Source organism: Mytilus californianus, unplaced genomic scaffold, assembly GCF_021869535.1.
Source record: "Mytilus californianus isolate M0D057914Y unplaced genomic scaffold, xbMytCali1.0.p SCAF_49, whole genome shotgun sequence".
NCBI classification, from domain to species: Eukaryota; Metazoa; Mollusca; class Bivalvia; order Mytilida; family Mytilidae; genus Mytilus; species Mytilus californianus.
Genome location: NW_026262700.1, coordinates 1,411,680 through 1,434,247, shown reverse-complemented (window position 1 = coordinate 1,434,247; position 22,568 = coordinate 1,411,680). Strand labels below are relative to the sequence as shown.

Genomic DNA, 22,568 nt, shown 5'->3' with positions numbered 1-22,568 from the left:
ATAACCATTTGGGGGCTTTAAGATGTCTTCTTAACTTATTCCACGAAAATGTCACAGAATGTTAAATTTCATATATATTTTTATTTTTTATAAAACGCAATAGAAGTTTGATAAGACATCGTTTAATGCATTTTTTTTGAGTATCTGCTGCCGTTTCCCCCTCTTTTCATAGAGGTTTGTTTTATCTATAATATATTGTTCAGCGCTTTATTTCGTTAATTCATCACTATTGGAGAGTTTTAAGGTGACGATTTCAATACAAACAAATTTAGTACGCCTCAATATGACATTTTTTTTCTTGTTTAAATGTAAATTACATTGTTGTACTCACATTTGAGTAACGTTGTATGATTCGGTCTGTTAGAGAACAAGTAGCTAGTAGACAATAGTTTATCTGTAAATCTTTTATTACACGAATTAATGAGTTCATTCATAGCAAGAATTCAATCACTGAAAAGTACTCATTTCAGTTTATCAAAATAGTACTGCATTATTTCAAAAATGATTTTCTGATGTTTTAATAGTTGTTCAGGTTTTTAACATATTTTTAAATCTGTTGAGAGGTAGATATAATTAAATTTTGATGTCCGATTTTACATTATGTCAGTTTGATCTCAACACAGTTCTTCCTGATCATACTTATAGCAACCAACAATCAACCTTATATAGCAACAACTCATATAAGCAGATTGTAATTGTTTGTCACGTTTATAAAGCGTGCATGGTTTAGTCCTTTCAGAAATATGTGTTAAATTTTGAATATGGTATTGGAATTCTACTTTCATTTTCGTAAACAACATGCTATATCAGAAACAAATTCATCTTTCATCCAATGTAAATATTAATTTAATTTTAATATTTACAGAAAAATTGTTTGAGACGCAAACTGTAACAACCAGAATGACAACATCAGCGACAGACCAAAATACATCAACATTCAAACGTAAGTATAAATATATAATTTGTTAGAGCTTAAATATTTTCATCGAATGTATGCGAATAATTTTGAGAATCATGGCATTATAGTAGGATACATTTGTAGAGGGTATAGATTTGTGGTTCTTCATTTCTGTATTCTTTAATTTTTTAAAGTCATTTTCTCTATTCTTTATATTTTTGGCAACGATATTCTCTATTATTTATATTTTTGGCAACGATATTCTCTATTCTTTATATTTTTGGCAACGATATTCTCTATTCTTTATATTTTAGCACCCCGTTAACATCTATTCTTTATATCTTAGCACCCTATTATTCTCTATTATTCACGTTTTAACACCTCAGTATTCTCTAGTTTTGATATTTTTTCACCCTAGTATTCTCTATTCTATATTTTTGGGCCCACTTTTCTGCAGTATTGGACCATATTCTATTTTATGTAAACCCCATCAATGGCAAATATCCCATATTTATTTTTGAAGATAGTGGTCCAAAAGTCTAACGAAGTTATAATCTGTACATACAGTAACACTTGGGTCTTTTGCAATTTCGTGGTCAGTCTTATTGAAGTGATTCATTTTGTACAGTTTGATGAATTTATAAGGGTCACCATTAACAAGAGGATCATTTATTTCAGGATTATAAATCTATAATTCTAATAAAACTAAGGTTACATGTCTCACAGGCAAAGTTGGACTAATACGATTAGATTTTTTATTCTTTAAAGACCCTTTGATTTTTTTGCACTGAAACGTTTCTTAAATAATCATCAGATACTCTCGAAACCAAATGTGGATTTATTTACACACATTTGGTTTCGAGAGTATCTGATGATTATTTAAGAGACGCTTGTTCTGGAAGCAGGATATCAGTATCGTACAACTTTTCATTTTTTTTTCATTCGTAAAAGATTATATTTTACTTTAGTCAGCATTTGGTCCACCAACAAGGTCAAAAATAGAAAACAGAAAATAGATTGACGAAACCTAGGCGAATTTTAATATAAAATAGTAAAACATATAACAAATTTACATATAACTTTATTATTCTGAACGCAAATCATTGCCGTATAAATAATAAAGCAGTCATGTACATATATAGATTGCAAAAAGGGGCGTTCCAGTTTAAATGGTAAACTGTTAGAGCATAATTATATCAAGAATACATTTAAAAAAAACAAGAATATTGGTTTTAGGAGACAAGGTTCACAATAAATAAAATATTTAAGCAGTGTACTATTTTTTTTGAATTGTCTCTATAGCAACAAGTGGTAAGACAACTATGATGAATAATACAAAGACCATTCCACAGATATCAATGACAACAACGGTGATGACGTCAACAACAAAACCCCCAACCAATAAACGTAAGGATAATAGTGTACTACTTTTTTTTTTATTATAATATTTACACTCGGGTTCTGAATATAAAAACAATGCGAAAACAAGCTGAAAATATAGATTTCTAAGTGTATTCGCCTTAGTAGCAAGATAAAAGATTTCTGCAGCAACAGGATGCATATTTTTAATTAGTTTTACTAACTATATATCTTGTGAATATCGTGGACTAGTACTTATATTTTCGTATTGCACAAGTCGTGCCTTTCTTAGAGTGTTTATGAAGTCTTACACTAAATCCGTTGTATGTATTATGATTGATACTTTTGTCTGGAAGAGCATGATTTATTTGCTATTTTTTATTGGCTTTAATTAGCTTTCAGTTACTGTATGTACTCTTCGATCGGCTATTTTGTCTTTTGTCTTTGTGTAATTATTTTTTTGGAAAAGGGGGGGGGGGGGGTATCGTGCTAATTAGATTAGTCAAGCCATTACCAACTTATTTTTATATTTTGAATTTACGTTGTGCTGTTACATCACTACCCCGGGTTAGGAGATGGGGTATTGCACTTATAAACAAGTTTAACCCTGCCACATTCTGAATGTGCCTATCTTTGTTATTTAAATGCGTACACCAAAACGTAATATCGGCTAAAAACGTCAACAACAGCGAAATTCAGCAAATGAAGACAGGTTTATTTCATTCTGAGGTACAAAAAATACATTTACACATAGTCCTTTAGATTCTCAATATCAAAATGGTTGATGTAATGATAAAACTACGTTTATCTCAATCTTATAACTATTGAATACACCCACGTGACTAACAAATCGAAACTCCTCAACCTACGATAACAGTACCATCGGAGAAAGGTTAATCCAATTTCTCATTTATACTTATTCTGTGACTCATGCTTTTGCATTAAAATCTATGGAATACAGCGACCAATGGATAAAGGTAAAATTTTTGTCAAATGTATAACAGAAAAAAAAAAGTGAAGACACCAAGGGTCCAAAAATAAAACAGCACTGTGGCACCGTTAAAGTCTACAATTCATCTAAAGTCCACAACACCACTATAGTCCACAACAAATTCCCGCTTAAGTCCATAACGCCGCTAAAGTCCACAAACTTTCCGCTAAAGTCCACAAAATGACCTCCGCTAAAGTCCACAAGAAAACGCCGTTCAAGTCCACAAGAAATAGTTCCGCTAAAGTCCACAAAAAACACCGTTAAAGTCCACACTTTTTTTTTATTATCAAAAAAATCAATTATCTGTGTTTTTAGTACAATACAAAGATGGGAAGTTATTTTTTTTTATCAGTTTAATACATGAAAAAAGTACAGTATTTGTAGAAGATTTTGTTCCATTAATTTGATCTTTGTTTTATTATGATCCTATCAGTGAACAAAACAGGCCAATTTGGACATCATTTCTAAAACGTTGTCTAGTCATAGTAAATTGGTTAGTTATTTCATAATTACTGCATTCTTCAAGTACTGTTTTTTTTTCTTTACATTCTTCTTATTCTTTGTAGATAATAATCACTTTTTGACGTAACAATGACGTAACTAATGTACATAGCAAACGTATCGGGACTAGAATAAGAATAAAGATATTTATTGAATCCTATGGAACGCCAATACTGTCTTGTTATGCCCATTTTCATTATAGGATGTGCATTTACCTTTATATGATGTGCACTTGTCATCATATGATGTGCAAACACCTTTATATGATGTGCAAATATCTTTATATGAAGTGCAAATATACTTATATGATGTGCATATATACTTATATGGTGTGCAAATGTACTTATATGATGTGCAAATGTACTTATGTGATGTGCAAACATTCTTATATGATGTGCAAACACTATTATATGATGTGCAAATGTACTTATATTATGTGCAAAGATCCTTATATGAAGTGCAAATATACTTATATGATGTGCAAATATACTTATATGATGTGTAGTTTCCCTTATATTATGTGCAAATATCTTTAAATGATGTGGTTTTGTCATTATATTATGTGCTTGTAATCTTATATGATGTGGTTTGGTTTACTTTATTATATGATGTCAAAACGTCATTATATGATGTGCTTTCATCGTCGTTATGGTCAATGAACATGATTACGATTAGAATGATTACTGTTTACGCCTCGTTCCGCTCGTTTCAATTGTTAAAATCAGAATCCTTAGTTTTAACAATTTCTTCTAAATGAGAATTTTTCATCTGAAGCTTATATTGAAATGAATTATCTAGTATTCACGCTTCATATAACTTACAAGAACCGATTCATTATTATATTGAACGTAACAGTGACGTAATTGTAGTGCTGTTATATAGCACGAAAGCTTTCGACAGATTATGGCATGATGCACTGTTATATGAACTGCATAAATATGCAGTTACCGGTGATTTATGGCTGCTTATAGATGAAATATACAGTGATATGCGCAGTTCTGTACGATTCAATGGTACTAGACACTACAAACCAGTAAAAGTCTGAAATGGCCTATATTTGTACTCGACTGAACTGATTTTTACTCGACCAGTCTGAATTGGTCTGAAATTTACTTGATATTACTCGACTGTAGTCTGAACCATACTAAACAGTCTGAACTTGTACTCGACCTTTACTCGACCAGTACTTAACCATTTTATACGAGTCTGAACCATACTCGACATAGTCTTAACCATACTCGACCAAGTCTTAACCAACCTAGACCTATTTTTTGTATCTATCTATACTATTTTTTCATTAATTTAGGAACTGTTATTCATATATATATATATATATAAAATGTATATCACATTTAAATTAAAATAAAACAAGGTGATCAAATTTCTGGTTGGATTAAAAAAATATCATGTAATAAATTAAGTTCGTTAAATGAATTTTCATATACATGATATCATGTTCACATTGATTTATGCATCAAAAATACTATAACTTTCAACCATTATTCAAATATCTTAAATGTTATTCAATTTTTTTTTTATCAAAATATATATAAAATAGTATATAAAGCAACTTAATAAATGTTAGAATTGACACCTTTGTTTTGTAAAATCAAAAATTTAATATAATAATAATAATAAAACTTTCATCTTTTTATCCTTGATAACCTTTTAAAAAAGGAAACGTATTCCAAAGTAGCAGTAGAAATTTATTTTAATTAAATTTAAATACGTTTTGTCAAAATTAAAGACATGGCATACAAGAAGCAGTTTAATAAGGTTTAATGGTTTAATTACCTCAGTACAGGTGTTTTACAGGTAAAAAGAAAACCATATTTTTCTTAAACTCGTGTATTACTTATCTAGTGAATTCAAAGGCCTTGTTATTTAAGTTTTACAGGATGTTGTAATTTTCAATGGATGTTATTTAAAATTTATTACTCTCTGACCAGGTGTGATCTTTTTAATCAGTGTGCGTCAAGCAGGATGTATTACTTTATAGTTTACCCCTAATCAGAAGAAAAATTTTATTCATTTCTTGAATTTTTTATCCCTTTTAAAATATATATATATCCCAAATTATGAATAGGAATAGATATATTTCTGATATAAGGTTAAACAATGTCAGTGATTTTGTTGGCTGTTGTTACCTCATTAAAAAGATAGTTATATAACTATTGTATATAACCATGAAACCTAAGTACAGAAAGTCACAGGACAGAAAGTCACAAATTTGATAGGACAAAAAGTCACAAATAATTTGTATACAATTGATTGAATATTTATGAGAAAAATCCTGAAATGTTTACTTTTTATGACACATATTCATTTTACAGTTTAGGAAATTGTTCATAAGACTTAATTTGATAAATAAAGATTTATAAAATTTTAATCATGCAAAGGATATATTTCTTGGCACCATGAAGCCATTTAAGTACCAAGAAATTGTAACATTTTGTTTTCTTAACAATTATTTGATCATTATTGATATTGTTTCAAGAAAAATACAAAAATGTTTTTTTAAAAATAAGTGTTCTATTGTTCAAAGAAAAATAACCTCAAAACTGAATTGTGACTTTTTGTCCTGTGACTTTCTGTCCTACATTCGTTTTTATTTAGGAATTTAGGAAAATCAAGTTTTGTTTAAAAAAAAAAACACATGCCAAACAAAAAACACCTTATTTTTAATAAGGTTTTATTACCCTCAGTATAGGTGTGGTTTTCAGGTAAAACAAGTCTTTTATTTAACAAGACTCAGACTTTAAAATTAGATAATTTAACTATCTCGATTTGCCAAATCTAAGAGAATCATGTATTATTAAAGAATGTAAAAAATGTTTTTATATATATCTTTTTTTAATTGTGGCTGTTGTCATGTAAGTTAAAGAGAAAGTTATTTAAACAATCAAAATTATAAAGCAGAGGTTATTTGGTAAAGTATGGTTCAGACTGGTCGAGTATTGTTCAGACCTTTGGTCGAGTATGGTTCAGACTGAAAAAATAGGTCGAGAGCTGGTCGAGTACTGGTCCAGACTGGGTTAAGACTGTTTCAGACTGGTCGAGTAATAGTTTAGACTATTTTCAATAGCAAAGATAAGGGTCAAGTACAAATCAGTACAGTCGAGTATGGTTAAGACTGGGTCGAGTAATATTAAGTTAAATTCAGACCAATTCAGACTGGTCGAGTAAAAATCAGTACAGTCGAGTACAGATATAGGCCATTTCAGACTTTTACTGGTTTGTAGTGAGACTATCTCGTTGGTTTGATCTAAAACGCGGCGTTCGCCAAGGTGGCGTCTTATCAGTTCTGTTACTGTAAATTCATAAATTATTGCGAGGTTTTTATTAATGCGAATAATGCGAATGAGTGGGTTTCGCAATAATAAGAACTCGCATTCTGATAACTTAAACATAGATCTGTATACAGACATTTTTCAAAATCGCAATAATAAACTCGCATTTTTGTTCATTCTTGAAAAATCGCTATAATGAATGCACGCAATAATTTCTGAATTTACAGTATATTTAGTGTATATATACGATCTTTTATGCCACATTATAGACTAAATGGGGATACGTTTTTCTAGATATCAGTGTAAACAGCTCTGTTCAAGCCGACGACATTGCGTTACTCTCAACAACAGAAAAAGGAATGAGGCACCTTACTAACATTTGTCAGACTTAAAGTGAGAGTTGGGCATTCAAGTTTTCTCCGACTAAAAGCAACATCTTACATTATTCAAAGAAGAACAAGAGTGTTTCAAGTAATCCTACTTTATATGATGACATCATACCACTCGTGACGTCTGCCAAACATGTCGGTATTCTTCTGAACTGTAAATTTAGATCAATGGACCAGACATTGAATGCGTGCAGAGTGTTGAGAGCTACTGCTCTTTCAGTTCTAAATTCTGGAATTTATCCATCAATTTTAAACCCTTTGACGTGTTCTAAGATTATACTTCAAATATGTTACAGCAAAGCTCAATATGGTTGTGAGTTATGGAACAATTTGACTCAAACAGAACTTATAATTACGATGTTAGAAAGATCTTACAGATTTGTGTGTAAAATTATCCAATGACTTCCGAAACGAACCCGTTCTGATAAATTTACAAGTCTTCTTGGGTGGTTTTCAGTTGAAAGCATTATCAACAGATGTAAACTTTTATTGTTTGGTAGACTACGTAGATTGAAGTCTTCTGCGTTACCAAAACGAATAATGATAAGCAGACTAATGGAATTCGAACATAAATGCATTCCAGAACAACTTGGTTTAATACCTGACATCTATAAAGCAGCCGAATTTTGCAAATACTGGTTCTTTCCCATAAAAACAACTAGTCAGTTATTGTAAATCGGAATATAAAAGCAACTGAAGAAACATGGTGGTTATACCGAATTTCAGGCGATAATGACTTTTATATGTTTAGACATATTCATTCTGCAATCAAACCGCATAAAGCATGGACAATTGGTAAACAGTTTCCTGAACTTCGTGTCTCCGCCAAATATGTTATTGACTTATGTTCTGTAGTACGTTATGTAGATGAACATTTACTTTGTGACAAATGTGGCAAGTTCTTCTTGGATATCGTTGAACACTTACTGGTATCCTGTGATTTTATACAAGACAAACGAGATGATCTATGGCAGGACATAATTAACGTTAATCCCATTCAATTCAGTGTTTTCATGGACAGTCTTTCAGCACATGATTTCACAACAACAATCCTCTCATGCAATACGTCATATGAATTAGAAAATGACGAATTAACATTTTTCTCTAAGATTTGTGTTCGTCATGTGGAACATATCTGCAGAGGTTTCCACAATCGATAGAAGACGTGTCCGTTATCGCTATTATTGACAGTGCTCATGTTGTCTTATATTAACTTGAAACAGTGTCTTAAATTCTTTGTTTTTAATTTTCTAATTTATATATTTCATGTACACCAAATCTCTATGATTGAGGAAATAAAGTTATATACATAGAAAACAACGAAAATAATGTGTTATGCATTTCAGAACGGATAAGTTCCACATAAAAAGGAAAATATTCTATGCTTTAAATTATATTTTTATCGATTAGTATCGAATATCGATGTGTTGAATGGGAGAATCTACCAAAATGTCACCATGAAAGCGTCTTCATTTTTTCTTTGAACTATTAAGGACAAGTTGTTACACATCTTCAAAACGAGTAATAACAAGATTAGTTTGTTTTCGAAACACATCACCATAATGTCAAATTCCTTTGCAAAAGGAACATTTCGATATATATAAACTATAAAGTAAAGAGTAATGTAAAAATCATAAAAATAAAGCGGTCGCATGGTGGTCTACCAAAATGTCACAGCATCGCTAACTTGACGTTCACTAAATATGTACTACAGGCAACGTATGTTTGCGTTATGGTGTTTTGTTTTTGAAACGTATCTATTTTACTAAGAGAATACATAAAATATGAATTTATTTTTTAGTTCCCTTCGTTGAAATGTGTTCCTCTTTTCAATACAACAATTTTTTTCAATAAAACCTGATTTGAGTACATTTCAATGATCGAGACAGCAACTCAACAACAAATATAATACATATTTACCCCATTCCGGAGACAAAAGTGGAAAATTAAATATTATTGCATCATACTTGTATAACATTAACATCTTTTAATAGAATATTGATTAGTTTTTGACTTATAATGAATTAACGCAAACTTTGGCACAACAGTGTATGTGCTGTACTATTTCAACACTGTTCCAGGTAAAGGAAGGGTTTGGCGCCAGCAAATTGTTTAACTTCGCCACATTCTGTATGTGCCTGTCCCAAGTCAGGAGCCTGTAACTCGTTTGATGTCATAGTTTCTGTATGACATATTATTTTCCCGTTTATTGTTATGTAATTATATCAGGCCGTTACTTTTCTCGTTTGAATTGTTTAACCCTTTTTTTTATTTCAGGGTCTTTTATAGCTTACTGTTCGGTATCGATTTTGCTCATTGTTGAGGGCTTTACGGTGATCTATTATCTATAATAGTTGTTAAATTCTCTGGTAGAGAACTTTCTCATCGGCAATCATACCACATATTTTTTCTATTAGTTATATAATTTCCTAGGCCTGGTTTGCGAGTGATCTAGGAAGTGTATCTCAAATAATCACTAGGATGTCAACACCAAGGTTGTAAATTTGATGAACCTCGCTCGAAGCAAGGGCGTTCGACTCCAATCCTTATTAACTACTTCTTTATTGTTCCGCACTCTCTTATTTAAAATAACATATTGTTTCCAGCATATACATATTATTAAAGAGAACGCTATGTTGGAGTTTCTTGTGGATATACAAATGTTTACTAAAAAATACAAAAAGAGCACCATAGCTAGATAACTTCTCAGAAATGTTGTCTGTTTGATTGATAGAAAATCGCAATACAAAGATCAATTTTATGGGGATCAAAATCAGATACTATAATCTCTTCATTTATTAAAAATATAATTCAAGCTGATAAGAAATAATTTCCAAGAACAAAGTTCCATGCTTTTTATTAGAACTATACTATCGGGAGTATAAAAAAGCGAATTGATTTTTTGATAATAAAAAAAAATGTGTGGACTTTAACGGTGCTTTTTTGTGGACATTATCGGAACTTGTTATTGTGGACTTTAGCGGAAAGTTTATGGACTTAAGCGGCGTTATGAACTTTAGCGGAAATCTGTTGTGGACTTTAGCGGTGTTGTAGACTTTAGATGAATTGTGGACTTTAACAGTGCCACACAGCACCTCGAAAGAAAAACATGCCCATACACACAGAACCGGCAGAAATCTCACATTTCAGCAAATTGAACCACATTAAAAACCATTGGATGAGAGTATTAGGTGCTGCGGAAGGATAACGTTTCTGCTTCAAAATTGACACCCGTTAGCTATAGCTACTTATCAACATGTATTTCTAAAATGCAGAACAAATTAGGGAGCTACCATTTGATTTTTATGGGGGGGCTAGGATGAAAAATTTTGTCCTGCATTTTTTTTAGTTGTAATCTCTGTCCTGCCTTTTTATTTTTCACTCTATTCGGTCCTACCTTTTTTTTTATTAGTTTATCCTGACTTTTTTTACATAAATTGTCATCCTGCCTTTTTTTTTGCCAAGTTGCTCATCCTGCCTATTTTTTTACTCAAAACTCCTGTCCTGCCTTTTTTTTTAAAATTTCATCCTAGCCCCCCATAAAAATCAAATGGTAGCTCCCTTACAATTATAACTGCAGGCGCGAATCCAGGATTTGATATTAAAAGGGGGCGGTAGTATGAATTAGGAAGTAGAGTAGACCTAAAAAAAAATGGCTGTAACTTTATCTATAAATTACATTTTTTCTATTTTTGAGGGGGATTGGAGGGGGGGGGTCGCGTATGCCCCGTCTGATTCCGCGCCTGTAACTGCTTTATTTTACATTACAGCAATATCATGCATGGTTTGTGCTGGTCCTCCCTTTATCTGTGAACGTCTTTATAAACCAGTACTCTGCTCAGACCCTAATCAACCACTATGCCTAACTGACCTTATAAATGGACGAGATGGTACAAGGACTGTTACAAGAAGGTACGTAGACATTGTAAAAAGATAATATTCAGCTATCTTAACAATCTCCGGCACAGAGTTGATATCCGTTCCGTACATGCTTCGCAATACATCTCTTAAAATGACCTCGAACGTACGTTACGTAGTACGGAACGGAACGGATATGCTATCTGCGCCGGAGATTGCTGTCTAAAAACACTTTGAACAGAACATACAGAGACGTATTTGATATGTTGAAAGGTTGGATGCAAGAATTTAACCTTTGGTCTTTACAAAAAGCTGTTTCGAGTGTGACTACAGTGTCAATTATAGTACCCGATTCAAGCAGTCATTAAAGTACACAATGTACAGAACATACTGACCTGTTTGGTTACAAGGTAGTAGACCGAGCCAGGTAAATCCAGGACACCAAGTCCTTTTATCAAATATTTGTAAAAGAAGTAACAATACTTATAATCAAGACACAAAAAATTTAATACAGACCAAGTATAAAGTTTTAAAGCAGAGCATCTATCAAATTAACGCTTTTGATAATTAATATATGGCATGTTTCTAAGTGGTATTTGACAATAAAATACAAATTTAAAGCCTGACTTTAAGATCAAAAGAAATATTACAGTTCTTTAATTTTCACCGAATATTTAAAGGAAATTTAATAAAATACTATTATTTACTTTGTTACTGTTGCTGTTATTATTATCATTCAAATCATTATTATAATTTATTTGAGCTGCGCCATATAGAAATCGACCTTATGCAAATGATTATTAATACATCTGTTAACCTATTTCGGGTTGAGAAAATCTCTATGGAAAATCTGTAATGTTTGAAAATTAAGTTGATATAAGAACCCTATAAAATAGACAAAAAATGACCTTTTATTTCGTATTTGAAGGTTCCAAAATCAATTAAAGTCTGATACATGTATATGTATACGTGCACTTGCATAAGGTCGATTTCTATCCGACGTAGCTCATTTATTATTTTATTGTTGGTGTTGTATTTCGGTGGCTCTATCTTTATGATTGTTGTTGTATTTCGATGGCTTTATCTTTATGATTGTTGTGTATTTCGATGGCTCTATCTTTATGATTGTTGTTGTATTTCGATGGCTCTATCTTTATGATTGTTGTTGTATTTCGATGGCTTTATCTTTATGATAGTTATTATATTTCGATGGCTCTATCTTTATGAAGGTTGTTGTATTTCGATGGCTCTATCTTTATGATTGTTGTTGTATTTCGATGGCTCTATCTTTATGATTGTTGTTGTATTTCGATGGCTCTATCTTTATGATTGTTATTGTATTATGGTGGCTCTATCTTTATGATTGTTGTTGTATTTCGATGGCTCTATCTTTATGATTGTTGTTGTATTTCGATGGCTCTATCTTTATGATTGTTGTTGTATTTCGATGGCTCTATCTTTATGATTGTTGTTGTATTTCGATGGCTCTATCTTTATGATTGTTATTGTATTTCGATGGCTCTATCTTTATGATTGTTGTTGTATTTCGATGGCTCTATCTTTATGATTGTTGTTGTATTTCGATGGCTCTATCTTTATGATTGTTGTTGTATTTCGATGGCTCTATCTTTATGATTGTTATTGTATTTCGACGGCTCTATTTTTATGATTGTTGTTGTATTTCGATGCATGGCTCTATCTTTATGATTGCTATTCTATTTCGGTGGCTCTATCTTTGTGATTGTTGTTGTATTTCGATAGCTCTATCTTTACGATTGTTATTCTATTGCGTTGGCTCTATCTTTATTTTCTTTTATTTCGGTAGCTCTATCTTTATGATTGTTGTTGTATTTCGGTGGCTCTATCTTTATGATTGTTATTGTATTTCGATGGCTCTATCTTTATGATTGTTATTATGATATGGATTCCTTTATTTTCGTGAATACCAATTTTCATGGATCGAGGACAAATTGTGTTTTCGTGGATATTTTATTTCTTGGCTTTGCCTATGTCAGCATACAATATAAAATAAGAAGATGTAGTATTATTGCCAATGAGACAACTCTCCACCAGAGACCAAATGACGTAGAAGTTAACAACTATAGGCTTTCAACAATGAGCAAAATTCATACCGCATCGTAAGCTATAAAAGGCCCCGAAATGACAAATGTAAAAGACTTTAAATGAGAAAACTAACGACCTGATTTGTGTACAAGAAACGAAAAACAAACATGATCTACAGCAACAAACGACAAAGAAATATGATATACAGCAACAAACAACAACCACTGAGTAACAGGATCCTGACTTTGGATAGACACATACAAAATGTTTAAACATGATAAGCATAAAGAAAATTTGTATTTCGTTGAAATCTAAATTCATGGTTTACCTTTATCCACGAAATCCCTGAAAATTGGTATACTACGAATGATAATGAATCCGCAGTATTAATGTTTTACATGTTTTAATCCTCAGATGTGCAACAAAATCGGAATGTTACAGAGACTGGTGGCAAGGATCATCTGATAATGACAAATGTACAAGATTCGACCCCAATTTGTTCATTACATTACAGTTTCAATGTACTTATTGTTGTACAACAGACAATTGTAACGTTGGTGGCATGCCAGCTAGATCAACCCTGTATATACCTGCTAAATAACACGATGAAATATAAACATGTTCATCAATAAACTTATGTTTTTATTTAATTAACCTTATGACAGGATAACCGTATCAAAGTTTTGACTACAATGAATAAATAAATATCTGTTTAAAATGCTTAAAGAAGACAGCAAATCCAACGAATAATTATGATGGATCCAAAATTCAAATATAGAAGTTACACTGAGTCTGTCTTTAACGGTGTTGTAACCTTTAGGCACAAAAGCAGTCGTTTAACTTGAATTGTACTCGCACTTATTCCGAAAGTCAGATTGATTTTTGGAAGCGAATGTAAGTATATCTGTTATTCAACTCATACAGTATATTTCATTTCTTTAGTTCATAAATGCACGAGAGAAATTAATATTAGTCTTTAGACGAACTTTTTGATCGGCTACGCGATAATCAGGTGCATTACTTAAATACATGCACGCAAAATTGACATTTAACCTCAAACTTGATTGAATAGCAAACTTAATCTTATATAAGAATTACAAACTTTACATATGAAACAACTAACAATACATGCAATTGTTATAAAGTATCAACATTTCGTGCATATTTTAGGACGCCATCACACGAATTGACTATCGGCATGAATTCCGAAGGTTTCTGTTGTGCATGTAATTCCGATACAAAAGAAAATAGATATTAATATAAATAAACAAGGATTCGTCGGTAAGCACGTGCACTTTTACTTCTTCTTTTTGATGTCTTATCATATATAAAACTGATAATACAAATCATCATTGTATCTCTTTAAGAATTTTTTTTTTCGGGCCGAATAAGTCGAAAAAAGTGAAATTCTTGTAGGTTTCGTAGTTTAACTTTTACAGCTGATATTCATTCCAATAAAACGGAACATGCTAAACGCATGCTCAATCAATCTCTAACTCGAGTCACATCAAGGTTGCATGTATGCAGATAAAAAAAGGTCTAATTAATGTCTTGTAAGACAAGAATGTATCAGCGAAGTTTTTAGCTTATTTTGACAAAATTGAACCAAACTGACTACTGAAAGAACATTGACTATTCAGAATTCCGTTATGGTAAGTGTTTTAAAAAAGTACTCCATTTTACTTGTACTCTCAAAATCGCAGCAAAGGCCGCTTGAACTATACCTATAGTTACAATGTGAAGGATCTTTCATATAAGTGTTATGCCAGTTTGAGTAAATAAAAAGTCTTTAATTTTATTGGTCGTGGTAATAAGTACTTTCAATTAGTTTGGCGGGTGGTTCTGTCTATAAAGCAAGAAGTGAATTTCATGTCGACTAACTTCCTTTCTACATGTCCGAGGAAACTTCTGTTGAATTCAGATTTCCTCGGAACATGTCGTGTAACGTATTAGCATATGTTTGTAGTATATTGTATGTCAAAATGCATCTGAATTTTCCAGTAGGCATATCTTACATCATGTCAAGTCTAAGACTAATAAAGTGTAATAGTTACAGGCAAAATCAATATGCTGGTCTTTTCAACTGATTTTTATAGTTTGTTCTTCTATTGTTCTCTGACACCACTGTCCCAGGCTAGGGGGGAGGGTTTGGCACCAGCAAACATGTTTATCCTCGCCAAATTCGTTATGTGCCTGTCCCAAGTCAGGAGCCTCTAATTCAGTGGTTGTCGTTGGTTCGTGTCTGTCATATTTGTTTTTCGTAAATTGTTTTGGCCTTTAGCTTTCTAAATTAAATTGTTTCATATTTTTCATGTTGAGACCTTTTATAGTCGACTATACGGTATGGGTTTTTCTTATTGTTGAAGCCGTACGATTGTCTATATTTACCTACATCCACTTCATTTGAACTTTGATGGATAGTTGTCTCATTGGCAATCATACCACATCTCCTTATTTCAATATGGTATCAAAACTTTGAAGTTACTCAGAGGAAATAACAGCATTAAAAGTACTGTTCTTATGCTTTTTTGTTTTGTTAAAAGAGTTAGAAGCGGATGTTCAGGATCAATATTTTTCTTTACTATTATACTTTAGACTAGCTGTAGTAGCTACATAAATAATGACAATGACCGTAAACATTGCAATGCATGGCAACAGAATGTCAAAGTATTCAATCCCGAATAAGTGCTTAGGTCAACATTTTACACAACTGTCAAAAGATGCATGAAATCTTTATTTTGATACTGTAATGTAAAATATTCAAGACTTATTGACAAACATTTATAGCTGTTTTTGCAATATTATTTCTAAATTGATTCATCAATCAAGGCATAGTTCTGATATAAGTAGTTTGAGTACTTTGATTTTCCATTCACCAAATGCAAACAATATTCGCAGTTAAGATTTTTTGATATTGCTATTTTTGCCATCTGTTATACAAATGTTATATAATTCATCAGAAAATCAAGATTTATGACTTACTCAAACCCAATTCTAAAATATGAGACTAATTGAGTTAATTGATGTGGTTCATAAGCGTTTCTCGTTTTTTATATAGATTATAACGTTGGTTTTCCTGTTTGAATTGTTTAAACTAGTCATTTTGGGGGCCCTTTATAGCTTGCTGTTCGGTGTGAGCCAAGACTCCGTGTTGAAGGCCGTGCTTTGACCTATAATTGTTAACTTTTTACACATTGTGACTTGGATGGAGAGTGTCTCATTGGTACTCACACCACATCTTCTTATTTATATTGACTCTTTTTTTTCAAAATCTAGCTGAATGTCCACGAAACTGATTTACTTGATATTGATTTTTGCATTAAGATTAAAGTTTATATTCAATTGCTACACTTATTATTCCAATGAACCATTATTGTTTATTTGTTAATTGTCTATATTATATGATGCATAATTGCGCTATCTTTAACATATCCTTCAAAGGACACCTTAATTAGCAATTAAAATTATCTGTATTTAATTTGTCTGTCTGTACATCTGACATAAATTTATGTAGTCAAATCAATGCTAGAATTTTTCTTTTGGAATCAAGTTAAAGTCGTGAACAGATCATCAATTTAAGCTAAACTTCGGTCACTACTCTCTAGATTACGACTGTCTCAAAAACCGTTTCGGGGGATTCACATCAGGCACATATAATGCATTTAAACTTTCAGGAATAATTCATTTTCTGGAATAAATATGATTATTCTAATATGCTCGTAGGAACTACGAGAATAGGGACATTCGAATTCAAGTGTAAACTATCAGTTTATTTGGATTGACCTCAAAAAAATTTTAAGAATTGGTAAAATCAAACATTATTTGTGCGTAAATGAGCTATATGAGCATGTTTTATCGTAACCAAATTTATTTCATGGAATAATTGATCGATGATTGCTTTATTACTCTTTCAGAACACATGGGAATTTATCCCTTTATTCTAATATTTTGATAAAAAAAACGTGTTTAAAAACAATACTTAAAAGGTCCATCATTTTACTCAAAATAACATTTAAAAAAAAAATACTGTCTAGCATATGAATACATTTTAATAGTGATGTGATGTGATGCATCACCACGTACATAACCTAACAAAATTGGGTCCATAAAAAGCATAATAATGATACTGAACAGAATAGAAAGCATTTACTAAACGTATTTCAACACAATAAGCTACTTTGTACTACATGTCCTTTATTAGATGATGATGATACGGATTTTGAAAAATAATGGTGTATGTCTTTTTGTTATTTTCAAAGGCGTTTTGGGCACCAACCCTACTTTCTCGGTGCTTGATTTGTATAAGTAATTTCAAATTCTTTTGATTTCAAGTAATTTTCACTTATTTGATGGGTTCTTGCTCTTATTCGTACTTTCAAAAGAAGTTTACACCTGCGGTACCGCTATTTCTATTTTCCACTTAATATAAGAATAGCTGTGACGCACAAATTTATAAACTACTGTTATTGTGCAAACAATTACATATAAGATAAGTGAAAAATTGAAAATATAAGAAATAATATATACTACAATAATTAAACAGCGCAAAAAAAGGGTTCATGCAACAGTTGCCTGTGGTTCTTTTAAACGTAAAGTAAGTATTTTTGGTATAGTTCATTGCAAATTCTAGTTGGAAAGTGATTCAACCTGGTTTATCTCTCTCCTGTGTACCTGGCAAAATCTCAAATATAAAAATCTCAAATACAAAATATACACTATCGCCCAGGCAATTCCGAATGCATAATATGTTTGTGTAGACCTATGTTTAACTTGGTATAGAACTCAATTGTATAATTTGTTATCAACAATTATAATTGGTATCAGGGCGTTACTAGGTTAACAATGGATAAGGATTGATTGTTGTTAACAGTTTGATTTAACGTTGTGATGTTACAAGTAAGTTAAGTAGGGGAAGAAAGGGGAGGTGGAGCACTCTCCAATATTTAAAAGCTGCCACATTTATTCTGTGCCTTTCCGAAGCCAGGAGGAGTCTGTTACCACAAATTGCATAAGGATTCTCAAGGGCGCTAGCTGCTACATTATAGATGTAGGATCTCATTTATTTTCAAACCAGGAAAAACGTCATTTATAAACAATGACCCCTCAGCATATATCTATATGTATCTTCTACAATTTATATCAAAATTGAGTCATGATTTGGAATATGTTTGTTCATGAAAACTGTATTTGAGATTCAAATTGTTATTTGTTTTAATTTATGTTAACAATAGCTACACATGACGCGAAACCATCCACTAGTAAATTTGAGTCAATTGACTGAAGCCACACTTGGTCGCTTGCTTGCAAAACTACAGCAGATGCACCAATGCCCAAATTATAATCTTTTCCAAATGTAATGTATGTTTTTGATACCAACTGTCCATGTCTGTAAATACCAAAGCGATACCCCGCAGAATTTATTAAAATCCAGGGTATAATCTGGTAAAATCCCGGCTTTGTGCATGTAAATTTTCCAGCTGACGTAAACTTCGAAAGATCATTGATTCCCACTCGATACAAAACGTCGACAAATTTAACTACACTAGCTTTTGCGTAAATGGTATTATCTCTGTCACATGCTGTTCCTGTCTAAAAAATCAATGGAAATTTACCCGTTTTCATTGAATTTTCATTGAAAAACAAAATGAGTGCTATTTGTTACGTCATGAAAGAACGCAAGTACGTAAATTTTCAACAAAAAGACATATTTCCTATCTAGTCATTGTATTGGCTATAATTTATTGTGATAAAGGTCAATAAATCTTAATTTGAAATGATAGCTAGAAATAGGGACCTTTTAATGACCCTATCGAACCTACTCCTTTCAGGCTATTCCATCTGCTTTTTCACTATTGTTTTGAATATTCACAATGAATTATCGAATTTTGAACATCAGCATGTACTTTCTGATAATTAATGTTTCTAACAGCTCACTGTTTGTAGTAAGAAGAATTACAAGATTAGAGTAAAGTGTTTTCTTTGGTGTATTATCTCAGTTGGATGCTACCATTATAGTGCTAACAGATTGAGCTAGTACCGAACAAAGTAGGGTTTATATCAACAGCATAAACTTTTTTCCACTTCTGTTGTAGCAAATTGATCATGTCTAGAAGATAATTTATACCAATATTATTAGTCCAAAAATGCAACTATCAGTTGCATAGCTGTAATAAATATTGGTTTGTTGTGTACCTTTAAAAAGGCAGTCTTTTTATTTCTTTACTAACTACCATTACAATGTTCATTTAGTATCATTATAATCCTCATATTGTTATTTAATTGCAACTATATATTCATATGTATAAATGAACAGTGTTCATATATAAATTATTCTAAAAGCATCATCTTACCTTTTTCGGTTGCTTGCTTCATTTCGCGGTTAGTCGCATTCAGATAGATTTCATGCTGTTGAAATCGATCATCTGAAGTCATCTTTAAAGTGTCGAGGCAGTTTTTTGTTTGCGACAGTTTTATTAATCAATGCTAGAAATTCCTGGGTTCTGGCTTGTTGATTAACGTCAAGGGAATTGGTCTTCGAATAAATATTTTTCACTGTTTGTTTTAATGAACTTATATCATTAAGTTGTTGAACAGTTTTGAGTTGTTCCAACATTTGTATTTTTTCATTCAGTATCGGCGTTTTATTTATAAATTCATTCCAAGTGTGTAAACTTAGCTTGCAACTGAGTTTTTTTTGTAGCTTTGAGTTATTCACTTTTAATTCCCGATACCTACCTACGAGCTGTTCATTTGTGTCGTTTTCAAAATCAATAGGTATTGAATTCTTTTCAAGAGCAGTAAATTTCTTCTGAATTTGTTTTATCAGAGTCCAGTTGTATTTGTTCTATTTGACGTCGAAGGCCATTATAGTCATACTTCTGTTGTCTCTTCGCCTCGTAGATTCACTTTGTGTCAAATAGTTGCTATTTCCTTGAGCCTGATAAGTGGGTCCTTGGGTGTTTGTTTCCAAAAGAAACCAATCTATATCATTAATAAATAAAATCAAACTTAACAACACTGTCAGAATCATGTTTTAAAAAAAGACTATAATTTCAATACATAATTTCGCTTAGGTAGAAGCTGGGTCTAAACATTGTAAAAATGAAAGTTATTTAACTGTGATCGAAATGCTCTGTTAACACTGGCATTATTCAAGGTTTTTATCATTTTGTGCAAACAAGTTTTATAAGTTTCACAAGTAGTTGATAATTGTGTTACATTTAGATAAACTTATCAAATAAAGGCACCACATAGTCTCATTCACAAATCATTGACATGTCTTTGGACAATAGACAATAGACAATAGACAATACTTTATTATTAAACCTCAGACACATAGGTGTACAAGAGGACATCATATATACACGTATACACATTTTTATACTCAATACATTTACACTACACATAATAATGCATGCATGCATGGTAAAATACAGCAAAATGTCAATTTACAAGTTACCATAACATTCAACTCAAAAAAGACAAATATAAATCATAAGTATCGTGTAAGTATTTTTAAAAATATTGCTAAGTTTTTGTAAAGTTCTACATGACAAAATGTTAGAAGCTGTTTTATTTTGTACTCCGTTAGCTTTGCATTATAAAATTCTGGTATATATTTGTTTCTAAGTAGTTTTATTTCCTGTTTTTGACATTTGAATAGATAATGAAATTCATCTCCTATCCCGTTTCCACAGAGATGACAAATTCGCTCATTTTTTGGTATTCTAGACCATCTTCCTGTTTCTACAGGAAATTTTAAATTTGAGCATCTGAATTTTGCTATATAAATCCTGTCACACAGCTTCAACTTTATTAAATAGGTTTCCAAACGAAATTCCTGTTTGTAATGTGAATAAAAAGCACCTCTTGAAGAGTTATTCATTTGGGAAAACCAATGTTGGATAAATTGGTCATTTAGTTTTTGTGAAATAATGTTCTTTAAACACAGTTTATCCAATGGAAGTTGATTTTGCCAAATAAAACTAGTTCCATTTTCGTCAAATATGGATTTAACGTACGTAATCCATTTAAATTTTGTGGGGTATTGAAAATGTAATTTGAGCATTAATTTATACATAATGGAAGATAACTTGTTATTCTCCAATAATAAACTATTCCAAAACATCACCATTTTACGTTTAACAATAGTTTCCAAAGGGAATCTTCCGAGTTCCCCATACACCATATAATTTGGGGTACTGCTTCTTAATTTCAAAATATTTTTGCAAAATTGAAGGTGTATTTTCTCAATGCTATCTTTACTTTCAAATCCCCATACCTCTGAAGCATATAATAAAACAGGACTGACCAATGAGTCAAAAAGTTTAAGCTGCAAATCAACGGGAATACATATATTTTTTATTTTTCGGTATAGAGCATACAAAGACTTCTGTGCCTGATCAACAAGTTTTTTTCGTGCAGTACAAAAGCTACCATTGTAATTGAAAAGTATACCAAGGTAGCAGTATGAATCAACTATTTCAATGTTTTCTCCATATATCATAAAATTCTGATTTCTTTTTACTTTCTTTTTACTAAAAATCACTGCTTTAGTTTTGCTTGTGTTAATCTTTAGTTTCCATTTTTTACAATATTCTTCAAAACATACAAGGGTTTTTTGTAATCCTTCTGCACTTTCAGACAATAGCGCAGTATCATCTGCGTAGAGTATAATAAACAATTTAACATACATTTGTAATGATTCCAAGCACAGATTTGAAATATTATCTAGACTTTCTATATTATTTTCCACAAAATAACTTTCTAAATCATTTAGGAACAAAGAAAATAAAAAAGGGGATAAATTTTCACCTTGTTTTACTCCTGTGTGAGATATAAAAAATTCGGAAAATTCATTTCCTTTCTTGACACATGTTTTTATATTTTGATACATATTATAGATCACATTTTGCATTTTTTGCCACAATCCCGATCTCCATACAGTGTCAAAAGCGCTTTTAAAGTCTATAAAAGTGCAAAATAGCTTCTTACCAAATGAAAAATATACAGTAATTAAAGAATACAATACAAATATATTATCAACAGTAGAGAATCCTCTACGAAAACCTGCTTGTGATTTTGAAATCAGGTCTACGTGATCTGCATAATTATTTAACCTGTAATTCAACATAGCAGAAAAGGTTTTACTAAAGCATGATTTTAATGTGATTCCTCTGTACATTTCGGGATCGGATCTTGATCCTTTATTTTTAAAT

The 22,568-nt window shown here is 31.5% G+C and overlaps 1 long non-coding RNA gene across 1 annotated transcript; it reads left to right on the top strand.

Annotated features, from left to right (window-relative positions):
• The first annotated feature begins 858 nt into the window (after nt 1-858).
• On the top strand, nt 859-11,288 carry LOC127700165 (uncharacterized). The gene is made up of 3 exons (XR_007981485.1): nt 859-943; nt 2,201-2,305; nt 11,199-11,288. It is a non-coding gene; the product is annotated as an uncharacterized LOC127700165 (long non-coding RNA).
• Nucleotides 11,289-22,568: the final 11,280 nt, after the last annotated feature.